Source organism: Eriocheir sinensis, chromosome 18 (assembly GCF_024679095.1).
Source record: "Eriocheir sinensis breed Jianghai 21 chromosome 18, ASM2467909v1, whole genome shotgun sequence".
NCBI lineage: Eukaryota > Metazoa > Arthropoda > Malacostraca > Decapoda > Varunidae > Eriocheir > Eriocheir sinensis.
Genome location: NC_066526.1, coordinates 8,292,816 through 8,304,419, shown reverse-complemented (window position 1 = coordinate 8,304,419; position 11,604 = coordinate 8,292,816).

Below are 11,604 nucleotides of genomic sequence, written 5' to 3'. Positions count from 1 at the left end.
CTGAACCACGGATAAATGTGTGCCTACCTTTCCTCACTGACTGAAACTCTGAAAGACTAACTTCTTCACTAAATTCCTTCCCACCTGTCCCCAACAGAGTGCTCCTCCGGGCTCCATTCTGTACCGCCTCCGCAAGCAAGCAATACCGCCTCACCACGATATTTATCGCGCCACATTCGAAGTTGCGAGAGGGGACTACTGTATTGTGGCCAGCGCCCTCGGGGCTGACAACGCCATCAATCTGTACTATTCTCTGGTGGGTGTATTAATACATTATGAAAAACAGTGGCATGGGATGCAAGGGGAAACCAAGGAAAACATGATTATAGGTTATATATCAATAATACCTATAACGGCTCAGTGTATTAGATTCTCTCTCTCTCTCTCTCTCTCTCTCTCTCTCTCTCTCTCTCTCTCTCTCTCACACACACACACACACACACACACACACACACAGAGTCGGCGCCGGTCACTGTTGTTGTTGTTGTTGTTTGATTTTCTCATGCACGCTGGCATGATGGGCTATGGAGGAGCCCTGCAGAGTGGCTGGGCGACAGGCCATGAGGCCCTGCCCAGCGGTCGGGGGCACGGGTGCATCTTGCATCGTAGCCGGCGCCTAGCGAGCAACTCAACAGTCTCTAATCTGGCTCACTGGCCAGGAGAGTTGCTCGCTCGACGAGTGCTGGCGTTCCACTGGCCGGTCACTAGTGGCGTCCCACAGGGCTCGGTTCTTGGCCCAGTGCTCTTCATTATTTACATCAACGATGTGGATGTTGGACTCAATAATCTCATTAGTAAATTTGCAGGCGACACAAAGATTAGTAACTCAGTGCTCACTGACAAAGACAGGCAAAGCCTCCAAGAGGATTTGCACAAAAGTTCAGCTTGGTCGGATAGACGGGAGATGCCCTTTAACGTAAACAAGTATTTTTTTTTTTACGTCTCCGCCTATTGTGCCGGTAGGCTTGCTTGAGGGGCCTTGATGGTATTCGGCCACAGCCTGTCGTGGCGCAGGCAAGTGTTTATAGTGGCGCCATCTTCTCTTGGCTCATACTGCCCCCCGGAACTCGTTCTTGATTCTTGGACGGTTTCCTCTAGAGTCCGGGTCGATGGGTGGTCTTCAGGACAGCAAGTGGGTAGTTTTAAGCCACTCGGCGGTGACTGAAAAATCCGAGGTGGTAGCGTGGGGATTCGAACTCGTGTCGTCCATCACGCGGTGAATGTGGGTCCAGCACGCTACCACTTCAGCCACTGCCCATATATATATATATATATATATATATATATATATATATATATATATATATATATATATATATATATATATATATATATATATATATATATATATATATATATATATATATATATATATATATATATATATATATATATATATATATATATATATATATATATATATATATATATATATATATATATATATATATATATATATATATATATATATATATATATATATATATATATATATATATATATATATATATATATATATATATATATATATATATATATATATATATATATATATATATATATATATATATATATATATATATATATATATATATATACACACACACACACACACACACACACACACACACACACATGTTAACCACTTTTAATTGTTATTTTTAAAGGTGGTGCGTGTTAAGTGTTAAGTTTAAGGCGCGAACTGTTATCTCTCTCGTCACAGGGTCGGTGTTATCGTGGCCTGCTTTACAAGTTGATTGTAGTAGGTGAGACAACATAATAGCCTTTAGTCAAGTGATGTGTGGCCGAGCGGTAGCAGTTATAAGTTCACTTTAGTTCACTTTAGTTCTCTCTCACAGGGACATTAAAAAGTGTGTGATTTTTTAGTGTAAAAATGGCATTGACAATTTTACCCTTTAGCTACAAAGTTTACTGATCGGTCGCAAGAAGATAAGTAGCACACCCACAGCGGAGCGGCTGAGCTCCGCCCGCTGCCCGCTGTCTTCTCCTTCTCTGCGTTGCTCGCCCTTTTTATTGCGTGTTGATTCGTCCGGAAGGGTGTGGCTTCCGGTTGATGACTGGCGATGATTTTTCATCAATTGCTGATTTAGTATCAGCCAAGCCTTTGTTCCCACGGCCATAAGCTCTGACGTGTTCCATAACATCCTGGCAAAGGCACTGAGCCAGTGCTTAGACACACACAGTCACACACTCACATGTACATTATAATGTATACATTACATCGCTCGGTCCCCTAAAAGTCGCTACGCGAACCACCCCACCTTTAAAATTACTGTACTTACCCAAGTTACACTCGTCCAATGTGTAATAGTTAAGCGTGGTCTTGTTACAGTTGCTTTAAAGATTATCACACAAGTCAGAGCCCGCCTAACGATACAACATAGAGAAATGCCAATGATAATAATCATGGAAGTAACAAGAAATGGGTAATGTACATACAGGTTGAGGTAAACAGGGCTAGAGTCATGGACGTGGAAGCTGAGTTTATATTCCGAGAAAACAAAATTATAGCTCGAAAAATTATTTACATGACACATCCTAGAAGAATTAAATTGACTCAACTGTCACTAGGATACATGGTAATGGAGCTATTTGGAGTAAAAAGAAAAAGGAACAATCCTTGAAGAAGATCTGTTATAAATTGAACCTTCGAGTCACACCTTGACACAAAACTGTCGCAGAGAAACACTCATCCGTTGCGTGATAATTATTTGCCAGTGCCGTTACCCTCGGCACGCCTTTGAGACGGGCGGGGTCTACAACAATAGATGAGGGTGTGTGAAAAGAGGTAATGTTATCCGTAGAGTCTATTAATAGTTACAATGTGATTACAAGGACAAGTCTGGAGAGCCTAAGGAGCATCCGCTGTCAGCACCACTGACTCCTGATACTCCGTTTTTCAGGTCTACAGTACTATAAAAGAAAATCCTGTCACAAAGTTGTGAAATCACCGCTGTAACAAATCTCACTAAAATATATAATTCCGGCATAATTGATTAAAGTAATTCCAGCATTAATAAACATTAAATTAAAAAGACAGATTTCCACCTATCCCTCGATCGTAGCGAACGTGGATGACTGACATCTGTGACGCCAAAAATAATTTCCGTAACGGGTAACAGTGGTATGTCAAGCAAAGGGTAAGACTTGTCTGCTTACTTCCAAAGCTTACAGGTATTCACATGCTGGTTACAATAAAAGTTAGAGTCAGCATCTGCTCAAGTTTAGTTAAGCCCGTCATTGCAGAGAAAAATGTATGTTTCAAGCAGAAGCACATGAGGTTCAAGGTTAAAAAGTACCTATCCCTATGTTAGTCTGCACCCTTGGTTATTACGGCTCCCCAAAAAAACCTAAGAAGACTGACTGCCTTGCATCAACTCAGTAATAAAAGAAAATAGTGGTTTAGAGTGAAAAGTATTACTGAAGCACTCTCCCCTCGCATGAAAAAGATGCAGGCAAAAGCTCAGGAACTAAACATAAATTAGTAAATGCGAGGATGCAGGTTATAGTCGTGTGGTGGAAAGATAGACAAAGCAGCGTCAGGCTGAACCTCAAGCCGGCGCTAGTCTTTGGAGACGATCACTATGCACCATTCTGTGTATTAAAAAGTAGATCGTAAAGCTCAAATTTCCGTCCACCTATTTATCTGACTATTTCTGCCTAAACTACGGGTAAAAGAACACACCAAGGAATTTTTTTGATTACCGCTGGTGACACCCAAAAAGGTTTAGGTCAGAGGGTCGCGAAGGCCTCCCTCCCCGACGAACGTATCGACGGCAAAAGAAGCTTCAAAAAGGACCCAAATTTACTTTAAGTGCCATAAAAGTTGGCTGACAAAATCGTGCAGGTTGTCAGTGGGGCTGTAGTCAAGGGATACTGCACTCCTTCGAAGAGGAACTTTAAGGACAATCATGTACACAAGGAAATCTAGTAATGGTATACCAGCATTAGCTACAGAAATGGTTTCTCCATCTGTCCAGTTTCCTTGTTTAAAACACGAGATCAAATCAGTAGACAGCCGATAGGCGTCCACTGGCCTGTTAAAAAGGCCACTCGTTTGCAGTGTCCACAGCAAAATTTACACCCTTTACGAGGCTGTGTTGCCCATCTTCCCCAAATGTTTCAAGAAAAAGTGACCGAAACGCATCATAATCCTTCCGTTCTGTGAACGCGCTCCTGTTCATGAGGGCCGCGCTCCCGTTTCCGGGTTTGACCCTCGAGCGGCTGTGAGATATTTTATCTCCCGGATCTGACACGAATGAAATGTTCATGTCAACCTCACATTGAAACAAGAAGTCCCTGGCCGAATAATCTGCTTCCCTTACTACCTGCGAAAGGCCTAACTGCTGAAGATAAGTTGGGTTTATCTTCTTTCACGTGTAGCCCCTGTTCACCTAGCAGTGAGTAGGTACGCGGCGTCAGTCAAGGAGTTGTAACCTCGTTGTCGCGGTGTGTTGTGTGTAAGTGGTCTCAGTCCTACCCAAAGATCGGTACTATGAGCTCTGTGCTCTTCCGTAGGGGAACGGCTGGCTTTCTCGAGAGAGACCCGCAGCAGACCAAGAGGTGGATTATATACACACACACACACACACACACACACACACACACACACACACACACACACACACACACACACACACACACACACACACACACAAACACCCAAACACACATAAACCACACACACACACACACACACACACACACACACACACACACACACACATAAACACACACACACACACACACACACACACACACACACACGCGAGTGCGAGTGCATTAGAATTTAACCTAATCAGTTAGTCAACCTATTTTACTATTTTCCCCTATATCTTTCATTGTTCCAACTTTTCATCCGCCAGGAATAGCTATGTTCTTTGTATTTCTCACTCTTCCATACGTTGGTTTGTAATTTTTTTTTCTTCTCAAGTACAAGAGTAAAGGGGCCAATAGACATGTCGACATCCATGATAATAATGGCACTGCAAAGTTGTTAAAATGGACTAAAGACAACAGTGAACATTGTTTGTCAGTATTCCGGTTTCTGCAACGTATTTTAACGGTAAAGGAGCTAATTACAAACACTCCCTTGTTAAGACAAAAAGGACTTTATCTACCCCACAGACAAGTACGTGCCCATTGTACCTTGCAAGGAAGCCGTTTTTCAGCGCTGCGACCCTGGCGATCGGATACAGCAAGGGCTTCCCTCTGCGTCACGAAATTAACTACATGTCAGTATAGAGGTGCAGAGTTGATAAGGCGACAGTCCTTTTTTCTTGTTGTTTGAATTTATGAAGTTATCTTTATAAAGTGTGGAAAATAAATTATTATGAAGTGACATACTCTTTCAACATGTTTTTTTTTTAGGACATACGTAAGATTAATGAACTCAGGCACTTGGTTTCCCCCTTTCCAGATGTTTAATATATAGGTACGAATGCCTTATTCGCCCCTGTATGGAGTATGCATCTCATGTGTTTAGGGTTCCATGCATGTAGCCCTTTCGGACAATCAATGGCTTGTCGGGATTTGTCTTCCACTCTTTATCATTAATGTTGCTGCTCTTTTCATCTTTTTCCGTTATTTTCATGATATCTGCTCTTCTAAACTTGCTAACTGCATACCTCTATGCCTGTCGTGGCCCTGCTGCACACGACTTTCTATTTTAGCTCACGCCTATGCTGTCAAAATCTCTTTAGCGAGAGTTAACCAATATTTTCATTCTTTCATCCCGGTCACTGATAAACACTTAATTGGACATCCTTGTTTCTTTTGTATTCCCTCCTTTCTACGACTTGAACGTTTTCAAGAAAAGAATACTAAAACAGCTCTCGAAATGTATTTAAATATTCACTTTAAATCTTTATCTGTCCACTTTTTAGGAGCAAAGCTTTTTCTCGCACTTTTCTGTTTTTCTTCCATTATTTTTTGTACTTCTTTGCCTTCTATGCAGTAAAAACATATACTGCTACCGAGAACTAATATAATGTGTGTGTGCGTGTGTGGGTGTGTTTGTACGACAGAATTCAGCAACTGCGGGACACGGGCATCCTGGACCACTTGTATCGTCAAGAGCTCTCCAACGCCACCAAGTGTTCTCGCTATGCCTCGCTTACCATCACAGGTGACTCGCGGCGAACTCTAGATATCGGCGACTTCTACGGCGTCTTTTGCGTCTTCTTCGGAGGTAAGATATGAAAACAAGAGGCAAAGGACCGGCAGAAACGGATAAACATTAGGATAGTTAATTGAAAAATGACATTCTGCTGAAATGAGACAATGAGCGATGTGGCGGGAGAGGCTAGCCATAACAGTTAGGGAAATGCTGGAGATAATTATATTCAAGAAGTGTATGAAGGTGTATGAATAAGCTGGCTGGAATAGGTAGGAAGACACCTACCGAAACGGGCGCAAGCCACTCCAGATGAGGTATTTATGGGAAGTGAGGAGGGTGTTGAAGCCCTCCAAAGACCCTTCCCGTGTTCTCACTAACCGTTTCCCTATTGTCTCATCAACACCAGAGAGTAGTTCAGCATACTCTCTAAAGACATATCCTCTCTCTATCCACACCACACTACATTAACACAACATACACACCTTTTCCCAAAATTCAAATTTCAAAATGGCGGCCTTGACTCTTCAGAATTTTCCACCATCTGGCTAAAACTTCATTGTCACTCTATTACTAAATACATCTGTGCTGTTTATCTCTCACCTAACTCTATTAACTATGTAAAATGCTTTGATTACTTGAACTCTAAAGTGGAGCACATCATGATCCACTCTCCCTTCGCTGAAATCTCCATCTTTGGAGATTTCAATGTTCACCACCAGCTTTGGCTTTTATCCTCTTTCACTGACCAGCCTGGTGAACAAGCCTACAACTTTGCTCTCCTCAACGACCTAGAGCAGTTGGTTCAGCACCCTACACGTATTCCCGACCGTCTTGGAGACAGGCCCAACATACTAGACCTCTTCCTTACCTCTAACCCTTCTGCTTACTCTGGCAAACTGTTCTTTCCGTTGGGCTCCTCCGATCACAACCTTATTTCTGTATCATGTCCTATCGCTCCTGTACATCCTCTTTACCAACCGAAAAGGCGATGTTTCTGGTATTTTGCTTCAGCTCGGTGGGACGAGCTGAAGATGTACTTTTCCAATTTCCCGTGGAATGACTACTGCTTCCAGGATAGAGACCCCTCTGTATGTGCCCAGCGCATTAGAGAGGTGATTGTCTCTTGAATGGAGAAATACATTCTACGTACTTTCTCTACTCCTCATGCTTAAAAGCCTTAGTTTAATTACGCTTGTTCTCGTGCTGTCAATGATAGACAGGCAGCTCACAAAAGGTACCAAAGCCTTCGCACTCCTGCTAACCATGATCTTTATATTTCAGCTCGGAATCGTGCCAAATCTATTCTTCGACTTAATAACACATCTTCCATAAACATAAAATGTTAAAACCTTGCTTTTTCTAATTCTTCCCGTGACTTCTAACACCTAGCCATAAATGCCTCCTCCAGTTTCATTTTTTCATCTTTCCCAAATATCCGTTACCCTGACGGCAGCACCACCATCTCATCTATATATAAGGCTGAACTCTTCTCTCAAACTTTCTGTAACAACTCCACTCTGGACGATTCTGGGCATATTCCTCCTACTCATCCCCCCTCAACTCTCAGAAGGCTTATGGACCTGATGGAGTGCCTCCTATTGTCCTTAAAAACTGTGCCTCCGTACTGACACCCTGCCTGGTCAAACTCTTTCGTCTCTGCCTGTCAACATCTACCTTTCCTTCCCGCTAGAAGTATGCCTTCATACAGCCTGTGCCTAAGAAGGGTGACCGATCCAATCCCTCAAACTACCGCCCTATAACTTTACTTTCCTGCCTATCTAAGGCTTTTGAATCAATCCTTAACCGGAAGATTCAAAAGCACCTATCCACTTCGGACCTTCTATCTGATCGCCAGTATGGGTTCCACAAGGGGCGTTCTACTGGCGATTTTCTTGCTCTCTTAACTGACTCCTGATCATCCTCTCATAGCCGTTTCGGTGAAACTTTCTCTGTTGCGCTAGACATATCGAAAGCTTTCGATGTAGTCTGGCACATCTCTTTTCCTTCTAAACTACCCTCTTTTGGATTCTATGCTCTCTCTGTTCCTTTATCTCCAGTTTCCTTTGCGGCCGTTCTATCTCTGCTGTGGTAGACGGTCACTGTTCTTCCCCTAAACCTATCAACAGTGGTGTTCCACAGGGCTCTGTCCTATCACCCACTCTCTTCCTCTTATTCATCAATGATCATCTTTCCATAACAAACTGTCTATCCATTCTTACGATGATGACTCCACTCTGCATTATTCAACTTATTTCACCAGAAGACCCTCTCAACAGGAATTACAAGACTACAGACTGGAGGCTGCAGAACGTTTAACCTCAGACCTTGCTATCATTTTCGATTGGGGTAAAAGGAATCTTGTGTCCTTCAATGCCTTAAAAACTCAGTTTCTCCACTTGTCAACTCGACACAATTTTCCAAACAACTATCCCTATTCTTCGATAACACTCAGCTGTCACCTTCTGTAAAGGCTTAGAGATTGCGAGAAATACGTTCGCCTCCAATGCCGAAGGTTCAGGATAGAAATGATAGGTATCTCAAGAAGTGGGAAGGCAAACGCTTGCTAACTTAACATTTGGTTTATTAAATAGCAAGTTAATAACACTGACATAACTCCTCCAACACTTACAATAATCTAACCGTCTAGCATCCTCTCCACACAAATGATACCACCTAAATAGTAATCACATTACAGGCAGCTAAGAAAAGAGCACGAATAATCACGGGAGAGGAATGATAGAGGAGGTTAGACTTACCTGGTGCGGAGTCGCATACACGGAAGTCAATCAGGACAACCGATGAAACACTGTGCACACAATCACCATAAAGGTGTAACAAAAATCAATGAACTCCCCCAAACACGTAACAGTGATATAACCGTCTTTAAACCTCACCATATTATTTCAAGTATAGCAACAACACAGCATTTAGGCCAACACAGTGGGGAGTTTAAATAGAACAAGGTTAAAGATCATCTGGAGTGGGGTCGTGTCAGTAGCACAGATATAACTAAGCACAGCCCATGACGAGACCAGAGGCGGCAGGATAAGAGTTCCGTCCCCTCTCTGTACAGCGGCTTGAACAAGCAGAGAGGGAATCACTTCAGCCCACGAAAAGTGACGTCTTCTAAAGGAGGACCTCAGCACAGAGTGGTGTGGATGTATGTTGCCGGCAGAAGACTGGAGGTCACTGAGGATATTAACAGGACGGAGATCAGAAAACACCACCGATTCTCCTCGCGGGTTCGAAGCGTGCATCGGCACTTCACGTGAAGCATCACGCGTGGATAAGTGGTATTTACGGTGCCGTGATGTACCTACGCACACGGAAACACACACACACACAAACACACACACACACACAAAAAAAAAAAAGAAGTTATGGGAGGGTTGCCGGCGGCCTTTACATCTTCTTCAACACTAATTATCCTTTGTCTATCCTTAGCTCAAGATCTCAACTAGAAACATTACATCTCTCTTACTAAATCAGCATCCTCGAGGCTGTGCGTTCTGTTTCGTTTGCGCCAGTTCTTCTCCCCCGCACAAATGCTTTCCATATATAGGGGCCTTGTCCGCCCTCGTATGGAGTATGCATCTCACGTGTGGGGGAGCTCCGCTCACACAGCTCTTTTGGACAACGTGGAGTCTAAGGCTCTTCGTCTCATCAGCACTCCTCCTCATACTGACAGCCTTCTACCTCTTAAATTCCGCCGCCATGTTGCTTCTCTTTATATCTTCTAACGATATTTTCATGCTGACTGCTCTTCTGAACTTGCTAACTGCATGCCTCCCCCTCCCGCGACCCCACTGCACACGACTTTCTACTCATGCTCATCCCTATACTGTCCAAACTCCTTATGCAAGAGTTAACCAGCATCTCCATTCTTTCATCCCCTCCACTGGTAAACTCTGGAAAAGTCTTCCTTCGTCTGTATTTCCTCCTGCCTATGACTTGACCTCTTTCAAGAAGAGTGTATCAAGACACCTCTCCACCCGAAATTGACCTCTCTTTTGACTACTCTTTACTTTTTACTTTTGTGAGAGCGGCGAGTAGCGGGCTTTTTTTTTTTACCCTTTTTGTTGCCCTTGAGCCGTATCGTTTGATGTAAAAAGAAAAATATATGTAATAATAATTACGGTCAGACCTCCTAGAATGCTGTTTTTGCTGCGTGAAAGGCCATGTAAATTTTGCAGAAGTATTTTGTAACAGTACAATAAACCTGGAAACCTCTATAGGTAAATTCAGATCAAAATCATTTAAGTTACGTACACGGTAAATATATAGTTATTCACCTGATGACCCGATCTCTGACGCGTATCCCCGGAAATGAGACAGGTTTTCTTGTTTCAGGTATGCCATGTTTTCTAGCTCTCAGTTCTTGTCGCCAGGTCTTACAGTCTTGACGAAAAATATGACGTAGAAACGCCGAAAACATTTAGATTCACACCTTTTTTTTTTAGTAGTAGCTCTTGCAGTCCAGTGAATAATATATCAACTCCTGTTGTACTTCTAGTACTTCTATTTACTCTTTCTGGTCTTTCAGTTGTAAACTAGGTTTAGCTCCTGAAATATTTCCATTAATTGTTCTTTGAGAGTTATCAGCACATACGCCTAGGTAAGCTCTCCGTGCTCGCTGTCTTGCTTTTGTGCCTCCAAAACGCTGCAATATTCACTCTTTGCAGAAGTCTTACGCTGTTCCACTTAAAACACCAATGTCACGTAGGTGGGTTAGTGGTTGCACTCTTGAAAACACATATAACGCAGTACGACTCCTGACACCACGTATAGCTACTGTTACGTATATATCGTTCCCTCACTCCTGATATCATTGTTACGAAGGTGGATCATTGCATTATTTCCCTACATATGCTTTCAAATCTTTATGCGGGTGTGCACACACTAGAGACAGCTTCAGCCAGCAGACGGTGGTTGATGGCAAGTAACAGCTGAGAGCCAGACAATGGTCTTAATTTTTTTCATTAATAGGTTACTGCAACAGTCACAACTGGGGGTCTAGGGTCATCTTGCCATTCCTAAGTCATGCCGAGTCTCGTATCGCTTGCCGTTACGACTCACTTTCATCAAGACTCTTTCTTCCCCATCCTCACTGGCTGACATGACCCAACTCTGGTGCGCCACTCTCTGATTAACCTTCCTGTGTTACCCTCACACACACCCGTTTTCTCTCTAAAGGCTGCCGCGGCGTACGATCACATGAACAGAAACTCATCTAGAAACTTACCGAAAGTAATAAAATTCAGCGGCATAACAATATATATATATATATATATATATATATATATATATATATATATATATATATATATATATATATCTGAGAGAGAGAGAGAGAGAGAGAGAGAGAGAGAGAGAGAGAGAGAGAGAGAGAGAGAGAGAGAGAGAGAGAGAGAGAGAGAGAGAGAGAGAGAGAGAGAGGTGTAAATATGGGCAAATGAGATTCTAGC